General features: G+C 51.8%; 1 protein-coding gene across 1 annotated transcript in view; it reads left to right on the forward strand.

The window, feature by feature from the left end:
* The window catches only part of LOC143981546 (uncharacterized), a 119,016-nt gene that overhangs the window by 37,220 nt on the left and 61,769 nt on the right, over positions 1 to 20,027 (forward strand). The window lies entirely within an intron of this gene.

Consider the following 20,027-nt stretch of genomic DNA (forward strand, 5'->3'; position numbering starts at 1 on the left):
CTTCCATAGACTTTTAAAGGGTGTTCTGCGGCTTTCGAATTTTCTGCGAACACCCCAAATTGTTTGCTATTCGGCAAACAGGCGAACACCCGATGTTCGACTTGAACATCAGACTCATCCCTAATAACTTGCATATAAGTGTTAAAAATGGGCACTTCTGATTTTTCATGTTCAGGTCCCATATACTTTAATAGGGTCTGGGGACACTTCTGGTTCCGGCACCGCATGAAGTAGCTGCTCCTCTCCTTGGCTCCTGCATTATGGACCAAATCGGCCTTAAAAAACAAGCTTGAGCCACCCAAATAACCCACAGCCCCCTCCGGGTGACATCCGCCTGCCCATGGATCGGTTTTTGGAGAAAACCGGCTCCCACACACAAACGGCCCAAACGGTGCCGCAGGCCCAGCTGAAAATCAAGGCCCCGGTCTCGGCCTACTCGGAGCTACACACAGACGGCGGAGATTATTATTATTAGTAAGCGGCTGCTCGGCCTCACACACCTCTCTGCATAACTCCTCTGCACTTCTTCAATCTCCATAGGCCTCCTCTCCACAAGCCTCCTCCTCACAAGCCTTTTCCCCACATCCCTCCAGTCCACAGCATACTGGGGACAACAACATGGAACGCATAGTGCAGGCTGTGGCAGCTCTCCTGTCCCCTATGATATCTGCTTCAGTGGAAAGAGCAGTAAATGCAGGGATGAAGCAAAGCTAGGAGAACACACCACTAGGCTGAAGGAATTAGAACACCTCTTATCTAGTGTGAAAGAGGAGATGTACCAGACACAGGCCACGGAACAAGCCCAGGACAAGACAAATCAATATATCATCCAAAAACTGGACGATTTAGAAAATAGGTCCAGAAGGAGCAACCTACGATTCGTGGGTATCCCAGAATCCCTACAAGCACCTGGTCTATCTGAATTCTGCACCAGGCGCATTCCGGAAGCACTAGGCCTTCCAGGCTCCTGCACAGTGGAGCGTGCCCAACGTATGGGGTCTTACAACATGGAGCCCAAAAAACCTCAACCAATAAATGCTAAATATCTGAACTATCCTGACAAGGCCCTTATCCTACAAAAGTTCAGACAAACCCGCTCCCTCCAAATTGACGGAATAAGGGTCCTGATATTTGCTGACTACTCAATTGAGGTCTCAAAGAAACAGGAAGCGTTTCAGCAGGTCTGCACAGAACTCTATAAACAGCAAATCAAATTCACACTGGCTTTCCCGGCCACCCTCCGTCTCAAGACCCCAAGTGGCGATCAGCTATCTTTTCAATACCCCTCTGAAGCGGAAGCCTTCTTGCGGTCTCTGCATCCAGACCCACACCCACACACCCCGTGCAAAGCTGCTCCAGTCAATCGCTCCCTGGACTAAAGGAGCCTGCGAAAAGACTCTCCTAAATGCTTCAGGCCCTCAGCCCCGGAACAGCATCACATCATCCCTCGCTGAAAGGGGAGTCGCAGTCCATGTTCTTGGATAACCATTCCCTGAAGATAGTTCACACTGTACCACCTCAGGGTTTGACTCTGTCTGTTGCTCATAAACTTCAATGACTCTCGTTTTTTTCTTTTTCTTAGCCCACCATCTATACCTGCTAAAAAACACTATATTTTATGGGTGTCAGTATATTCACCAATATGTTCTATGTTACATTGTTAAGCTAGCAATAGCCTTTCTTTTATAAATTACTCTAATGTGCTTTACAATCCCTCCTGGCCTCACTGTGTACGGCTTTACTCACCCTCCCCCCATATATGGCAGCCTCGCAAGAACCCTCTCTCCAGACATGGGCTCTATTAGGTCATACCAATAGGGTCCTGTTCTGGGAGTTGACCTACACAGTGACTCCATGCAGAAAAAAGAGAAGTTCACATGCTTGAAAGTTTTGTTTTATTTTCAAGTTCCCCCCCTGACATCTCCCCCCCTCCCCTCTCCTTTTGCTCCGGGGCTCATGCAAAACACCCCGCTCCCCTCCACCACATTCTCAACGTGAGTATAATATCTTACCTCCTGATATAGCTATAACCTTTCCTTACCACCTACACAGTCACAAAGCTCTTACATCGGCCTAAATCCCTCCCACAACCCCCCCCCCCCATATGAAAATCATTTCCTGGAATGTAAAAGGTCTCAGATCCCCCAACAAGAGAACGAAAATCCTCCGACATCTCAAAAGAATCAAAACTGACATAGCCCTACTCCAGGAATCTCACTTACTAACCCCTGATTTTCGTCGCATGAAGAAGCTTTGGGTAGGCACAGTCTTAGGCTCAGAAGCTGTTGGGCGTAAAGCAGGAGTACTCCTGCTGATATAGAAAAACCTCCCCTGCACTCTTATCTGTAAAATCAGACAGCCAGGGACATTTTATCACAACACTTGTCCAAATTGGCTCCAAGGAGCTAGTGATATCAAATATCTACACTCCCAATAACCCCGGCAAACAGTTCTACACTGAGCTATCTACTTGGTTACTTAGTAACACTCACCCCCTCACTTAATTGGAGGAGACTTCAACTACATCCTTCATCAGACAGATCATCCCCCAAGCGTCCCAGGCCTATCACCGATCCCACCATCCCCACACACGTTGCAACCACCATGGAAGCCATCCACCTCCAAGACCTCTGGCGCCTCTCACACCCAGCTGACAGGGAATTCACCTTCTACTCCAACCCACATAATGTCCTCACAAGGATAGACTATTTCTTTGGCTCTGATAACCTCCTCCCCATGCTCGCCAGTGCAGACATTCACAACATTGCCATATCCGACCATGCCCCCATACAGATGGCACTCGACAATCTCGACTTACCTCCCCACCCTAAAATTTGGCACTTTCCTTCCTACCTACACAATAACACTGACTTCCAGCAGTTCATGGAAAAATCATGGTCTGAATACTCCACACGCCAACGCTCTTCACTAGTGATGGACGAACTTCCGACGGGACGTTTCGCGAACGCGAAACGCGAACGGACACAAACGTTCGCGAAAACGACCGTTCGCCGCGGGCTCCATTGACTTCAATGGGAGGCGAATTTCGCAAACCTTTAGGTCGAATTTGCGGCCACGGGGTAATTATTAGGGGGTAGCACGTAGTCCCACCACCTGGACAATAGCATAATACATGTATGAGGTGAATTTGGGATCGATAACTACAAGCATTTTTTTTTTATTTGGGAAATTGTTCTGACAATTCAGGACTATGGAGCTAATGAAGGCAATGGAGGAGAGGGAAGGTCAGGGACCAGGGTAGGCAAACAAGAGGGTGCAGGAGATACAGAGCACTGACAGCAGCACCGTAATACAGAGCACTGACATCAGCACCGTGACATACAGCGCTGACAGCAGCTCCGTGACATACAGCGCTGACAGCAGCTCCGTGACATACAGCGCTGACAGCAGCTCCGTGACATACAGCGCTGACAGCAGCTCCGTGACATACAGCGCTGACAGCAGCTCCGTGACATACAGCGCTGACAGCAGCACCGTGACATACAGCGCTGACAGCAGCTCCGTGACATACAGCGCTGACAGCAGCTCCGTGACATACAGCGCTGACAGCAGCTCCGTGACATACAGCACTGACAGCAGCTCCGTGACATACAGCGCTGACAGCAGCTCCGTGACATACAGCGCTGACAGCAGCACCGTGACATACAGCGCTGACAGCAGCTCCGTGACATACAGCGCTGACAGCAGCTCCGTGACATACAGCGCTGACAGCAGCTCCGTGACATACAGCACTGACAGCAGCTCCGTGACATACAGCGCTGACAGCAGCTCCGTGACATACAGCGCTGACAGCAGCACCGTGACATACAGCGCTGACAGCAGCTCCGTGACATACAGCGCTGACAGCAGCTCCGTGACATACAGCGCTGACAGCAGCTCCGTGACATACAGCGCTGACAGCAGCTCCGTGACATACAGCGCTGACAGCAGCTCCGTGACATACAGCGCTGACAGCAGCTCCGTGACATACAGCGCTGACAGCAGCTCCGTGACATACAGCGCTGACAGCAGCACCGTAAGCAGCCCCAGGAGGAAGTCAGCACAGCACAGGGATGGTGTGATCCCCTCATAATAAGAACCCCCAGGAGGAAGTCAGCACAGCACAGGGATGGTGGGAGCCCCTCATAATAAGAACCCCCAGGAGGAAGTCAGCACAGCACAGGGATGGTGGGAGCCCCTCATAATAAGAACACCCAGGAGGAAGTCAGCACAGCACAGGGATGGTGGGAACCCCTCATAATAAGCAGCCCCAGTAGAAATATGACACCGCTCAATCTCTTCAAAGAGGAGGGTAGGGGCATATAGTACGGTGTGCTTTTTTGGGTCAGGGAAGTGAGCCAAATGAATTAAGAAGGTCTGTGTGCTTGATTCCAAAAATTGTTTATAGACATATACATGGTCTACTGGTCACATGTGTTGAATTCCTCCGAGATCCATGCCTCATTCATTTTTAGAAATGTGAGGTAGTTAACACTGTCGTGAGCTAGGCGAGTACGCTTATCGGTCACAATCCCCCCTGCTGCGCTGAACGTCCTTTCGGACAGGACACTGGATGAGGGGCAAGCCAACAGTTCGATTGCAAATTGGGCAAGCTCTGGCCAGAGGTCAAGCCTGCCCACCCAGTAGTCTAGGGGTTCATCACTCCTCAGAGCGTCCACATCGGCCGTTAACCCAATGTAGTCGGACACCTGACGGTCTAGGCGTTCCCTGATGCTGGATCCGGATGACACCTGTCGATGGGTCGGCTGAAAGAATGACCTCATATCCGAAGTCACCAACACATCTTCAAACCGGCCTCTTCTTGCAGGCGCTGTTGGATTGGTACCCGCAAATCCTTCTCTGGGAGTGGGAATTGCTCCTCTGCCAGCGCACGCAAAAGCAGAATGCAGCATTTCTCGAAGCAAGGCCTGGAAGTGCTGCATTCTGACAGCCCTCTGCGACGGCGGTAACATTTCCGCCATTTTGTGTTTGTACCGGGGATCTAAGTACGTTGCCACCCAGTACTGGTCCTTGACCCTCATGCTTTTTATACGGGGGTCCCTATTAAAACACTGGAGCATGAAGGCCCCCATTTGCACTCAAGCGGAAGGTATGTGGTGGTGGTGGTGTTGTTGGTGGTAGTGTCTTTGGGGGTGCACATAGCAGAGAGTGAAGAAGAGGGTGCAGATCGAGAGGATGAGGAGGGTGCAGAAGAATAAGGCTGAGTGAGCCACTCAACCAAGTCTGGTGCGTCCTTTAAAGTAATTGAACGCACCTTCTGCAACTTCCCACTTTGGCTCAAGGCTGTTGCTCCTGCCCTACCCCTACCACCCCTGCGGAAGGGCCTGCCTCTTCCTCTGCCTGTCATTTTTTAAATCACCCTGTGACAAAACTCTTAGTCCCTATACCGCTGAAGGACTGCTGCAGTATAGGGCAGCGGTCAGCAGTAGTGCACGTCAACCCTATGTATTGTGGACCGATAGCGGTCCTTACAGAACAGCAGACTGTACTGCACTCAGGCCTATGTACCGTAGCACCCTATACCAAGTTACCAGTCCTTATAAAAACTTTTGTGGACCAAGCAGGTTGTGTGTTAGTGATTAGCAGACTGTACGTCAGTCCCTATACCAATGAAGGACTGCTGCAGTATAGGGCAGCGGTCAGCAGTAGTGCACGGCAACCCTATGTATTGTGGACCGATAGCGGTCCTTACAGAACAGCAGACTGTACTGCACTCAGGCCTATGTACCGTAGCACCCTATACCAAGTTACCAGTCCTTATAAGAACTTTTGTGGACCAAGCAGGTTGTGTGTTAGTGATTAGCAGACTGTACGTCAGTCCCTATACCAATGAAGGACTGCTGCAGTATAGGGCAGCGGTCAGCAGTAGTGCACGGCAACCCTATGTATTGTGGACCGATAGCGGTCCTTACAGAACAGCAGACTGTACTGCACTCAGGCCTATGTACCGTAGCACCCTATACCAAGTTACCAGTCCTTATAAGAACTTTTGTGGACCAAGCAGGTTGTGTGTTAGTGATTAGCAGACTGTACGTCAGTCCCTATACCAATGAAGGACTGCTGCAGTATAGGGCAGCGGTCAGCAGTAGTGCACGGCAACCCTATGTATTGTGGACCGATAGCGGTCCTTACAGAACAGCAGACTGTACTGCACTCAGGCCTATGTACCGTAGCACCCTATACCAAGTTACCAGTCCTTATAAGAACTTTTGTGGACCAAGCAGGTTGTGTGTTAGTGTTTAGCAGACTGTGCGTCAGTCCCTATACCGCTGAAGGACTGCTGCAGTATAGGGCAGCGGTCAGCAGTAGTGCACGGCAACCCTATGTATTGTGGACCGATAGCGGTCCTTACAGAACAGCAGACTGTAACGCACTCAGGCCTATGTACCGTAGCACCCTATACCAAGTTACCAGTCCTTATAAGAACTTTTGTGGACCAAGCAGGTTGTGTGTTAGTGATTAGCAGACTGTACGTCAGTCCCTATACCAATGAAGGACTGCTGCAGTATAGGGCAGCGGTCAGCAGTAGTGCACGGCAACCCTATGTATTGTGGACCGATAGCGGTCCTTACAGAACAGCAGACTGTACTGCACTCAGGCCTATGTACCGTAGCACCCTATACCAAGTTACCAGTCCTTATAAGAACTTTTGTGGACCAAGCAGGTTGTGTGTTAGTGATTAGCAGACTGTACGTCAGTCCCTATACCAATGAAGGACTGCTGCAGTATAGGGCAGCGGTCAGCAGTAGTGCACGGCAACCCTATGTATTGTGGACCGATAGCGGTCCTTACAGAACAGCAGACTGTACTGCACTCAGGCCTATGTACCGTAGCACCCTATACCAAGTTACCAGTCCTTATAAGAACTTTTGTGGACCAAGCAGGTTGTGTGTTAGTGATTAGCAGACTGTACGTCAGTCCCTATACCAATGAAGGACTGCTGCAGTATAGGGCAGCGGTCAGCAGTAGTGCACGGCAACCCTATGTATTGTGGACCGATAGCGGTCCTTACAGAACAGCAGACTGTACTGCACTCAGGCCTATGTACCGTAGCACCCTATACCAAGTTACCAGTCCTTATAAGAACTTTTGTGGACCAAGCAGGTTGTGTGTTAGTGATTAGCAGACTGTACGTCAGTCCCTATACCAATGAAGGACTGCTGCAGTATAGGGCAGCGGTCAGCAGTAGTGCACGGCAACCCTATGTATTGTGGACCGATAGCGGTCCTTACAGAACAGCAGACTGTACTGCACTCAGGCCTATGTACCGTAGCACCCTATACCAAGTTACCAGTCCTTATAAGAACTTTTGTGGACCAAGCAGGTTGTGTGTTAGTGATTAGCAGACTGTACGTCAGTCCCTATACCAATGAAGGACTGCTGCAGTATAGGGCAGCGGTCAGCAGTAGTGCACGGCAACCCTATGTATTGTGGACCGATAGCGGTCCTTACAGAACAGCAGACTGTACTGCACTCAGGCCTATGTACCGTAGCACCCTATACCAAGTTACCAGTCCTTATAAAAACTTTTGTGGACCAAGCAGGTTGTGTGTTAGTGTTTAGCAGACTGTGCGTCAGTCCCTATACCAATGAAGGACTGCTGCAGTATAGGGCAGCGGTCAGCAGTAGTGCACGGCAACCCTATGTATTGTGGACCGATAGCGGTCCTTACAGAACAGCAGACTGTACTGCACTCAGGCCTATGTACCGTAGCACCCTATACCAAGTTACCAGTCCTTATAAAAACTTTTGTGGACCAAGCAGGTTGTGTGTTAGTGATTAGCAGACTGTGCGTCAGTCCCTATACCGCTGAAGGACTGCTGCAGTATAGGGCAGCGGTCAGCAGTAGTGCACGGCAACCCTATGTATTGTGGACCGATAGCGGTCCTTACAGAACAGCAGACTGTAACGCACTCAGGCCTATGTACCGTAGCACCCTATACCAAGTTACCAGTCCTTATAAGAACTTTTGTGGACCAAGCAGGTTGTGTGTTAGTGATTAGCAGACTGTACGTCAGTCCCTATACCAATGAAGGACTGCTGCAGTATAGGGCAGCGGTCAGCAGTAGTGCACGGCAACCCTATGTATTGTGGACCGATAGCGGTCCTTACAGAACAGCAGACTGTACTGCACTCAGGCCTATGTACCGTAGCACCCTATACCAAGTTACCAGTCCTTATAAGAACTTTTGTGGACCAAGCAGGTTGTGTATTAGTGTTTAGCAGACTGTGCGTCAGTCCCTATACCGCTGAAGGACTGCTGCAGTATAGGGCAGCGGTCAGCAGTAGTGCACGGCAACCCTATGTATTGTGGACCGATAGCAGTCCTTACAGAACAGCAGACTGTACTGCACTCAGGCCTATGTACCGTAGCACCCTATACCAAGTTACCAGTCCTTATAAGAACTTTTGTGGACCAAGCAGGTTGTGTGTTAGTGTTTAGCAGACTGTGCGTCAGTCCCTATACCGCTGAAGGACTGCTGCAGTATAGGGCAGCGGTCAGCAGTAGTGCACGTCAACCCTATGTATTGTGGACCGATAGCGGTCCTTACAGAACAGCAGACTGTAACGCACTCAGGCCTATGTACCGTAGCACCCTATACCAAGTTACCAGTCCTTATAAGAACTTTTGTGGACCAAGCAGGTTGTGTATTAGTGTTTAGCAGACTGTGCGTCAGTCCCTATACCGCTGAAGGACTGCTGCAGTATAGGGCAGCGGTCAGCAGTAGTGCACGTCAACCCTATGTATTGTGGACCGATAGCGGTCCTTACAGAACAGCAGACTGTAACGCACTCAGGCCTATGTACCGTAGCACCCTATACCAAGTTACCAGTCCTTATAAGAACTTTTGTGGACCAAGCAGGTTGTGTATTAGTGTTTAGCAGACTGTGCGTCAGTCCCTATACCGCTGAAGGACTGCTGCAGTATAGGGCAGCGGTCAGCAGTAGTGCACGGCAACCCTATCTATTGTGGACCGATAGCGGTCCTTACAGAACAGCAGACTGTACCGCACCCAAGCCTATGTACCGTAGCACCCTAGACAGACCAAGTTACCAGTCCTGATAAAGAGCTTTGTGGAACAAGTGAGTTGTGAATGATTAGCAGACTGCAGCAGAAGGGCAGCAGTCAAGTATAATATTCTTTCTATATTTGGAAGAAAGAATATTATACGTGTACAAGCCTATTACCGTACCACTGATACCAGTCCTGAAAAGAACCTTTGTGGAACTAATAGTAACAGCAAGTCTTTAAAATTATCCTCACTGCCTGACACACTGCTTCCTGCCTGTCCCTATACAAATTGGCAAAAAAGAGTAGGCTGGAACGATTAGCTGGAACAGCTCTTTTGTGGACCTGATAGTAACAGCTAATGATGATGATGATGATGATGATGAAGAAAGACTAATCTGGCTGAGCTGTCCCTAAAATAGCAGCATACAGCGCTCTGTCCCTTTATCTAAACTGACAAAAGAAACTCAGGCTGCTGACCTAACACCTATACCAGTCCTGAAAAGAACTTTTGTGTACCAAATAGCTAGCGTTTTCTCTGTCCCTACTCCACACAGGATCCTTTCCCTACAGTGACAGAAGAAAGAATGTAAAATGGCCACCGGATCGGGTGTATTTATAGGTTAGGGGGAATGTCCAAGTGTCCATGAGCTGTCATGTCTCAATTGGTTGTCCTGTAACACATGATAAACGTGTCACGAAAGGTTAAAGTTCTTGTATACATTAAACACGTAAGTCCGCCGGGGCGAACGACGGAAAAAGGCGTTCGAACCCGCGGACGGCGAAAGTCGGAAATTCGCCGCGAAACGACCGCCGGGCGAACCGTTCGGCCATCACTACTCTTCACACAGATGATCCGAACCTCTTCTGGGATTCCGTCAAAGCATACCTCAGGGGTCAGATCATCTCCTATGTGGCATCTCCTATTTAAAAGGAACACTCTAACAAAATACAAAGTAGCCAGCGAACACTTACATCAGGCACATCATTCCTTATATACCAAAGACAGCAGAAATGAATGGCAGGCAGCAAAAAGGGACTTTGAGACCTGGGCATACCCCCTTGAATTAACCAAAAAACTCACTTAGACGCCACCCTCCACAAGTTCGGAAATAAAGCTGGAAAATTATTAGCCAGACTCTGTAAAGGACCACTCCGCCCGACCCATATTACATCCCTACGAGACACCAAAGGAAACATTCACTCCACACCACAGTCAATTAACAAAGTCATGCTTCAATTCTACTCAGCATTATACGCCCCAGATCCCAAACAAACAGCATGCTCCTTTCTAGAGAAAGTAGACATGCCTAAAATCACTCCATCACACCTAGAAGCCCTCAATGCTCCCATCTCTCTCTCTGAAATATTAACCACCATCCCCTACCTAACCCCCTCCAAGGCCCCGGGTCCCGACGGATTCACTAGTGAATTTTACAAAACCCTACAAAACATCACAGAACCCACTCTCCACCAGGTCTACAATGGTATTTGGTCAGGCGGCACATATCTACAGTCGGGGAACCAGGCCATTATTACATTACTATCTAAAAAGGGCAAAGACCTCCAGGACCCAGGTTCATATAGACCCATCTCGCTTCTGAACCTGGATGTCAAAATCCTATCCAAGATTATAGCTACTAGGCTCGCGGCCATCATCACCTCACTGATACACCCCACCCAATCTGGCTTTGTAAAGTCGAGAACCGCCACCCTGAACATACGCAAGGTCATGCTAGCCTTGGAGCATGCTAAACAGAACCCAGGCGGAGACTATGCCATCATCACATTAGATGCAGAGAAAGCCTTCGATAGTGTCAGTTTCGAATGGCTCTCCATGGTCATGTCAACAATGGATTCACTGTCCCCTTCCATCACCTCATTTATACCATGTACACGGCTCCGGAAGCCAGACTGGTGGCAGCAGGCCTACTCTTGGATAAATTCCACCTCCACAAGGGTACACATCAAGGATGCCCCATGTCCCCACTATAACTTAACATGTTTATTGAGAACTGGTCTGGACTGGATAACACAATCTTCTCGCTATTCTAACTATACCATGGAATCCGAAATGGCCCACCCGTATTCTTTAGTGGCCCTTCTCCACTGAAAATGGAAGACAGCCCCCTCCCTCTACCAACACAACCAATTTCGGCCAATACTCGTTCTCATACTACAGAACTCCCCCTTCAAACCGTAGGCATCCCCCCTCCAAAGGATAACCCACAACCAGTGGATTTTAGCCCCACCCACCAGTTCTGTCCTTATTATTATTATTATCTACCAACATTGTGAAGAAAACGACCACATAATGTCTCTACTTCAGTCATGATGCCCCCCCACCACGCCCTACTCCACCACCCTCCCCCTCCTGTTTTGTTTTCTTATGTTCCATCTTGCAATCCCAGGTATTTTCTATAAACAGATCCATCCAGGTATCTCCTCTTAAAAGATAGCTATTGGAATGTTGTGTTCTGTTTATTTTATTCAGCTTTTCTATCCTGGTACGTATGTGTACAACCCCTAGGTTATTTTATATACCTATTTCCTCTGTAAAATGTCTTACAAAATGTTGTTTACTATATTTTATGCTTCGTTAATCTCGATAAAAACTTTTTGAAAAAAAATAAAATAAAATAGGGTCCGAAATGTTTTCCCTGTTTGCAGGGGCATTGCTAGGTCTGCAAAAGATCTGGGGCCAGAGCCCATAGCAGCGGTCACCAACCTTTTTGCAGGCATGGTGGGCAGGGGGGTGGTAAGCCATTTTTCACGGGCAATTTGTCGGGGAAGTGGCTGGTTTTGGCGCTTCAGTCATCACGGCAGCATGGTTGATATGGTGTCAGGGTGATTAAAGTGCATTAATTCTATTGTTACATTCTAATATATAATGAAGTGGTTCCACGGCGCGGTCCAGTTCTTAGAGGGCATTTTTTGACGTCCTCCCAAAACCGCGCTCCCTCTGCGGTCGCTGTGTCCTTATGACACAGCTGATCACAGATTGGGGTAAAGAGCCAATCACAGCAGCTCTTTACCACCTGATCAGCTGTGTCCAATCACAACTGATCATAATGTAAACTCACTTGCCGGTTATCGGCGTTCCTTTCCTCACACTGTCACAGAGCGAGGAGAGGAGAGGAGAGGAGAGGAGAGGAGAGAGACAGAAACCAGCTTGTGTGAAAGGGGACATCTGCACTGATCATCAGTGTCCTGATCAATGCGGCCTCATCAGCGCACATCCGTGAAGGCGAAAAAATACACGTTTGCAGATAAAAATGTCATGTGGTACAGCGCTGCATGACCACGCAATTGTCATTCAAAGTGTGACAGCGCTGAAAGCTGAACATTGGCCTGGGCAGGAAGGGGGTGAAAGTGCCCGGCAGGCAAGCAGTTAAACCTGCAGGGGGTCAAGCTTTTTCATAAAAAAAAAAGACTTTACTAACGCTTTAGGCCTGGGTCACATCCATGCGGGTTTGCCTCTGGGTGCGGGAATTGCTGTGATTCCTGCACACGCTGATGTGTAAAAAACACGCAGGGCTGCCATTCATTTCTAATGGCACCCCCAGGCATCTAAAAATGCAGTGTATTTGTGGGTGTGGGACCTGCAGGCTCTCACCCCCACTGCCGGCTGCTTCTCGCTCCCACTCCGATCCCAGCTCCAAAACCTCTGTCTCTCACCAACACTGCTGGCTGCCGCTCCCTCCCACTCCAATCCCAGCTCCAAAACCTCTGGCTCTCACCACCACTTCCAGCTGCTGCTCCCTCCCACTCCGATCCCAGGTCCAAAACCTCTGTCTCTCACCAACACTGCTGGCTGCCGCTCCCTCCCACTCCAATCCCAGCTCCAAAACCTCTGGCTCTCACCAACACTGCCGGCTGCCGCTCCCTCCCACTCCGATCCCAGCTCCAAAACCTCTGGCTCTCACCAACACTTCCGGCTGCCGCTCCCTCCCACTCCAATCCCAGCTCCAAAACCTCTGGCTCTCACCAACACTGCCGGCTGCCGCTCCCTCCCACTCTGATCCCAGCTCCAAAACCTCTGGCTCTCACCACCACTGCCGGCTGCTTCTCATTACCACTCCGATCCCAGCTCCAAAACCTCTGGCTCTCACCACCACTGCCAGCTGCCGCTCCCTCCCACTCCGATCCCAGCTCCAAAACCTCTGGCTCTCACCAACACTTCCGGCTGCCACTCCCTCCCACTCCGATCCCAGCTCCATAACCTCTGGCACTCATCACCACTTCCGGCTGCCGCTCCCTCCCACTCCGATCCCAGCTCCAAAACCTCTGGTTCTCACCACCACTTCCAGCTGCCACTCCCTCCCACTCTGATCCCAGCTCCATAACCTCTGGCACTCATCACCACTTCCAGCTGCCGCTCCCTCCCACTCCGATCCCAGCTCCAAAGCCTCTGGCTCTCACCACCACTGCCGGATGCCGCTCCCTCCCACTCCGATCCCAGCTCCAAAGCCTCTGGCTCTCACCACCACTGTCGGCTGCCGCTCCCTCCCACTCCGATCCCAGCTCCAAAACCTCTGGCTCTCACCAACACTGCCGGCTGCCGCTCCCTCCCACTCCGATCCCAGCTCCAAAGCCTCTGGCTCTCACCACCACTGTCGGCTGCCGCTCCCTCCCACTCCGATCCCAGCTCCAAAACCTCTGGCTCTCACCAACACTGCCGGCTGCCGCTCCCTCCCACTCCGATCCCAGCTCCAAAGCCTCTGGCTCTCGCCACCACTTCTGGCTGCCGCTCCCTCCCACTCCTATCCCAGCTCCAAAGCCTCTGGCTCTCACCACCACCGCCGGCTGCCGTTCCCTCCCACTCCGATCCCAGCTCCAAAGCCTCTGGCTCTCACCACCACCGCCGGCTGCCGTTCCCTCCCACTCCGATCCCAGCTCCAAAGCCTCTGGCTCTCACCACCCCTGCCGGCTGCTACTCCCTCCCATTCCGATCCCAGCTCCAAAACCTCTGGCTCTCACCATTACTTCCGGCTGCCACTCCCTCCCACTCCGATCCCAGCTCCATAACCTCTGGCACTCATCACCACTTCCGGCTGCCGCTCCCTCCCACTCCGATCCCAGCTCCAAAACCTCTGGTTCTCACCACCACTGTCGGCTGCCGCTCCCTCCCACTTCGATCCCAGCTCCAAAACCTCTGGCTCTCACCAACACTTCCGGCTGCCGCTCCCTCCCACTCCGATCCCAGCTCCAAAACCTCTGGTTCTCACCACCACTTCCAGCTGCCACTCCCTCCCACTCCGATCCCAGCTCCAAAACCTCTGGCTCTCACCAACACTTCCGGCTGCCACTCCCTCCCACTCCGATCCCAGCTCCATAACCTCTGGCACTCATCACCACTTCCAGCTGCCGCTCCCTCCCACTCCTATCCCAGCTCCAAAGCCTCTGGCTCTCACCACCACCGCCGGCTGCCGTTCCCTCCCACTCCGATCCCAGCTCCAAAGCCTCTGGCTCTCACCACCACCGCCGGCTGCCGTTCCCTCCCACTCCGATCCCAGCTCCAAAGCCTCTGACTCTCACCACCCCTGCCGGCTGCTACTCCCTCCCATTCCGATCCCAGCTCCAAAACCTCTGGCTCTCACCAACACTTCCGGCTGCCACTCCCTCCCACTCCGATCCCAGCTCCATAACCTCTGGCACTCATCACCACTTCCGGCTGCCGCTCCCTCCCACTCCGATCCCAGCTCCAAAACCTCTGGTTCTCACCACCACTGTCGGCTGCCGCTCCCTCCCACTCCGATCCCAGCTCCAAAACCTCTGGCTCTCACCAACACTTCCGGCTGCCGCTCCCTCCCACTCCGATCCCAGCTCCAAAACCTCTGGTTCTCACCACCACTTCCAGCTGCCACTCCCTCCCACTCCGATCCCAGCTCCAAAACCTCTGGCTCTCACCAACACTTCCGGCTGCCACTCCCTCCCACTCCGATCCCAGCTCCATAACCTCTGGCACTCATCACCACTTCCAGCTGCTGCTCCCTCCCACTCCGATCCCAGCTCCAAAGCCTCTGGCTCTCACCACCACTGCCGGATGCCGCTCCCTCCCACTCCGATCCCAGCTCCAAAGCCTCTGGCTCTCACCACCACTGTCGGCTGCCGCTCCCTCCCACTCCGATCCCAGCTCCAAAACCTCTGGCTCTCACCAACACTGCCGGCTGCCGCTCCCTCCCACTCCTATCCCAGCTCCAAAGCCTCTGGCTCTCACCACCACCGCCGGCTGCCGTTCCCTTCCACTCCGATCCCAGCTCCAAAGCCTCTGGCTCTCACCACCCCTGCCGGCTGCTACTCCCTCCCATTCCGATCCCAGCTCCAAAGCCTCTGGCTCTCACCACCACTTCCGGCTGCTTCTCCCTCCCACTCCGACCTCAGCTCCTATCCTGCGGCCTCCAGAGTCCCGTATATGCTTTCTACATGGGGTGGGGTCAGAGCATCAGTGGAGCTCCTGGCCCTGCCCGCTCCCTGCGAGCTGGGGAATAATACAGAGCAGCGCTGCCTGTCTCCCGCCATATACCCAGTCACTTTGCAGGGTGGAAGAGCAGTGATGCAGGGCAGGCAGGCAAAGAGAGATGATGTCATCTCTGCTCGCCCCGCACGTTCGCTTGTTTCTTTCATCCACCTGCTCGGCTCCTGCATGCAGCCTAGACGCTGCACTCGCGGCCTGGTGGTTAGGCAGGGACCCTTATGGTAAGAGACTCGGGGGTCCACCTAGCGATGCCACTGCCTGTTCGGGAGTTCTGGTGCGAACTGATTTCTGCACACGTGTGGGACATCATTTCTTACAACCCGACCACACTATGGAAGACCTGAATGGTTTAGTTTTAGTTAATCACCTCAATACCAGACACTTTTCTGCCCCTGCCAATTACTCGGTCATGCAGCACCGTACCCATATGATGTTTCTATCATTCTGTAGGTCCAGTTATTTTTCAGGATTTGTTTCATATAGCCCTTATACTGAACGCATTTGAAAAATTTCCAAATTCTATTTTCTATCTTCATTCATTGTAAATAGTAGCTAGTTGGTTACTCTTACTGGATCCCTTACAGCATCTTGGGACCAAAATACCAGCAGCACCAGGTCAGACAAGCATGGGTACTGCAATCGATGATTCGATCAGGATGTTCACAAGGATCATCAGATGTCTTCAGAGGCCAAGAACTAAAATGCAGGGGGGAGTGGAGAGTACAGGGGTGGGGAGTGGAGAGTGCTGGGGGGAGCCAAAAAGAACAGGAGTGGAGAGCACGGGGGGGGGGGGGGTAGAGAGCACGGGGGGGGGGGGGGGCTGGAGAGTGATGGGTGGAGCTTGACTGCACTAGGGGACCAGAAAGAACAGGGGTGGGGAGAATGGAGGGCTGGAGAGCACTGGGGTGGGGGCTGTAGAGTGATGGAGAGAGCTGGAGAGCACTGGGGGGGGGGTGAGAAAGAACAGGGGGGAGAGCACTGGGGGGAAAAGAACAGGGGGGAGAGCACTGGGGGGAGTGGAGAGCACTGGGGGGGGGGGGAAGGAACAAGGGGGGGGACTGGGGGGAGTGAAGAGCACTGGGGGGGAAGAACAGGGGGGGAAGAACGGGGGGTGAGCACTGGGGGGAGTGGGGAGCACTGGGGGGGGGAGAACAGGGGGGAGCACTGGGGGGAGTGGAGCGCACTGGGGAGGGGGGAAGAACAGGGGGGACAGCACTGGTGGGAAGAACAGGGGGGAGCACTGGGGGGAGTGGAGCGCACTGGGGGGGAGAACAGAGGGGAAAACAGGGGGGAGAGCACTGGGGGGAGTGGAGCGCACTGAGGGGGGGAGAAAAGGGGGGAGAGCACTGAGGGGAGTGGAGCGCACTGCAGGGGGAGGGGAGCACTGGGGGGAGTGGAGCGCACTGAGGGGGGGAGAACAGGGGAGAGAGAACAGGGGAGAGAGCACTGGGGGGAGTGGAGCGCACTGGGGGGAGTGGAGCGCACTCGGGGGAGAGCACGGGGGGGTGGAGAGCACTGGGGGGAGGGGAGCGCATTGATGGGGGGAGAACAGGGGAGAGAGCACTGGGGGGGTGAAGAGCACGGGGGGGAGCACTGAGGGGGTGAAGAGCACTGGGGGGTGAAGAGCAATGAGGGGGAGCACGGGGGGATGAAGAGCACTGAGGGGGAGTGGATAGCACTGGGATGGTGGCTAGAGAAGGATGGGGAGAACTGGAGAGCAGGTTGGGGGGGCAGAAAGAACAGGGGTGGAGAGAACTGTGGGGGGGCAGGGAGCACAAGGTGAACTGGGGGGGGGGGGCGGTAAAATAAGTTGTATAGGAGGATCAGCAGGGGGGCTGCATATAGAGGAAATAAGCTTTCTATATTCCTCCATGCAGCCGCTCAATACTTGATTCTCCTCCTCTCCCTAGAAAGCTCATTTCCTCTATATGCAGCCCCCCCCCCCCCCGCTGATCCCCCTATCCAGGCACACAGGGTGGGCTGTATGGGCTGTATGTCATCCTCTTGATCACAGAGCTGGCTGTCTCTGTGTTCGCTCGGCGGCCGCTCTGTTAGTGATGTCCAGTTCATGAACGAATCGTTCTTTTGAATCGATTCTTTTCAGTGAACTGATTCGTTTGAAACACTTCACTCTGCACTCAGTACATAACAGAGCAGCAGAGCTGGCAGTGGTAATATGATCCTAGAGTGAGAGAGCTCCGCCCCTCCCTGCAACCAATCAGCTGACTCCAAGCACAGTGACACTCAGGAACTGGATACAAACTTAAAACAAGAGCCAGGAGTACTCAGTACACCGAGTTAAAGAATCGAACAGTACACCGAGTTAAAGAATCATACAAGTTACCGAGATAAAGAATCAGATCAGTTTTTAGAACCCAGTACACTGAAAGAACCGCGAGTCACCACCAGTAAAACAATACACTAAACCAATGAAGTAGCAGCAGTGATCAGGTGGTACGGACAGCCTGAGGACCTTTCACACTCATGCGACTTGTCCTGCGACTTGAGACTGCAAAGTCACTTGACAAGTCACACCCCATGATTTCCAACGAGTTCAGTTCATATCTGTGCGACTTCAAAGTAGTTTTTGTACTACTTTTGTCTGACTTTGATGCGACTTGTGGCAGAGACCTCAAGATTACACAAACATTGCTTCAAGTCATGGCAAAAATCATGGCAAAAGCACTTGACTTTCAAGTCGCACAAGTGTGAAAATAGCCTTAACGATTGGATTTTACTACCAGGGGTACTTCGCCCATGGTAGTGGTAGTAAAATCTGATCATCATTCCTGCGCATGCGCTGTAAAGACTATGGGAAAATCTGATGGCTAGCAATGTTAACTGTGAAGTTGGCCCATCAGAATGCAGTTCACATGCACAAAAACCCACTTTTCATTTAGGCTCCATTTCCACTTGTGTAACTTGTCCTGCGACTTTGTACTCTATGATTTCCAATGAGTATTATTCGTATCTGTGCGACTTCAAAGTAGTCCCTGCACTACTTTGGTCCCACTTTGATGCAACTTGAGATCCATAGACCTCCGGAATACACAGGCATTGCTTTAAAGTCGCATCAAAATTGAGGCAGAATTGTGCAACTTTCAGGCTGCGTTAGCCTGAAAAGCCAGAAAGTTGCACGATTATGCCGCGACTTGAAGCCATGCCTGTGTATTCTGGAGGTTTATGGAACTCAAGTCACATTACAATGGGACCAAAGTAGTGCAGGGACTACTTTGAAGTCGCTGTGACTTGAAGTCGCACAGATATGAATGGTACTCATTGGAAATCGGGTACTTCTTGTCATGCAACTTTGCAGTCCCAAGTCGCAGGACAAGTTGCACAAGTGGAAACAGAGCCTAAATGAAAAGCGGGGTTTGTGTGCATGTGAACTGCATTCTGGGGCAACTTCACAGGTAACATTGCTATCCATCAAATTTGCGGAAACCTCGGCTCAGGGCCGGTTCACACTGCAGCATAGTGCAAAATCGCATGCGATTTGCACTGCAGTGCAAATCACAGGCGATGTCCGTGCAATGCGATTTCAGCAATACAGATAGTATGGTTGAAATCGTATCGCATTCGGACTAAACTCGCACAGGACCCTTTTTTTGGTCCGCACCAGAATTGGATCGCATAGCACTCATGCGATCCGATTCATGTCCAAACTGACACTTCGCAGTGCGACATGCGAACTGAAATGGGGGTGCCATTAACATTGCATGACACTCCCCAGCAGTTCGCATATGTCGTTGTGAACTGTCGTGCGAGTTGGGTGCGATGCGGGAACCCGTCGTGGAATCGCAGGGTTCCCGCATCGCACAAGTGTGAACCCAGCCTAACACAGCTGTTTGTGTATCACCAAAATGCATGACACTGCGCTAATCTGACAACAATGGAATAATTGTCAATTGACAACAATTGTGCTCTGCGCCGATGAACTAAATCAAAGTAAACATTACCAGGACCTGCCAACCTTCTGTGTGAATCAGTCTTCTGATTCTACTCATTTAAGAAGGTTGAATCAGAGCTTCGGTTCACTTGCTTGTCAGTAGACTCAGCAAGTGAACCGAAGAATCCATTCATTGAATCGGTTCATTTCAGTGAGCAGTTCGAAATGAACCGATTCATTTTAAAGATCCGAACTTCCCATCACTACGCTCTGTAACACGGCCCCGCCCCCCCAGACCGGCTCATGTGACAGGCGGAGCGTTGATTCTCTCTACTATCACACGAGCAGGTCTGGGGGGGCGGGGCCGTGTTACAGAGTGGCCGCCGAACACAGACCCAGCCAGCGCTGTGTGATCCATAGGAGCCAGCACAAATGCAGCTGCAACTAAAAGCGGCCCCAGGGCAGGCGGCCTACCGGGAAATATCCCGGTATCCCGGTAGGCCAGTCCGGCCCTGGTGGTGATCAGAGACACTGTAACTGGTGGATGTATCCAAATCTCAGAAAATGCCCCAAAAACTATATTAAAACAAAACAGATTGTACACTCCTGCTGCCTAAAACACCAGGACG

This window comes from Lithobates pipiens, unplaced genomic scaffold, assembly GCF_037356315.1.
Source record: "Lithobates pipiens isolate NorthernLeopardFrog02 unplaced genomic scaffold, aLitPip1_a1.2 Scaffold_16, whole genome shotgun sequence".
Taxonomy (NCBI): Eukaryota; Metazoa; Chordata; class Amphibia; order Anura; family Ranidae; genus Lithobates; species Lithobates pipiens.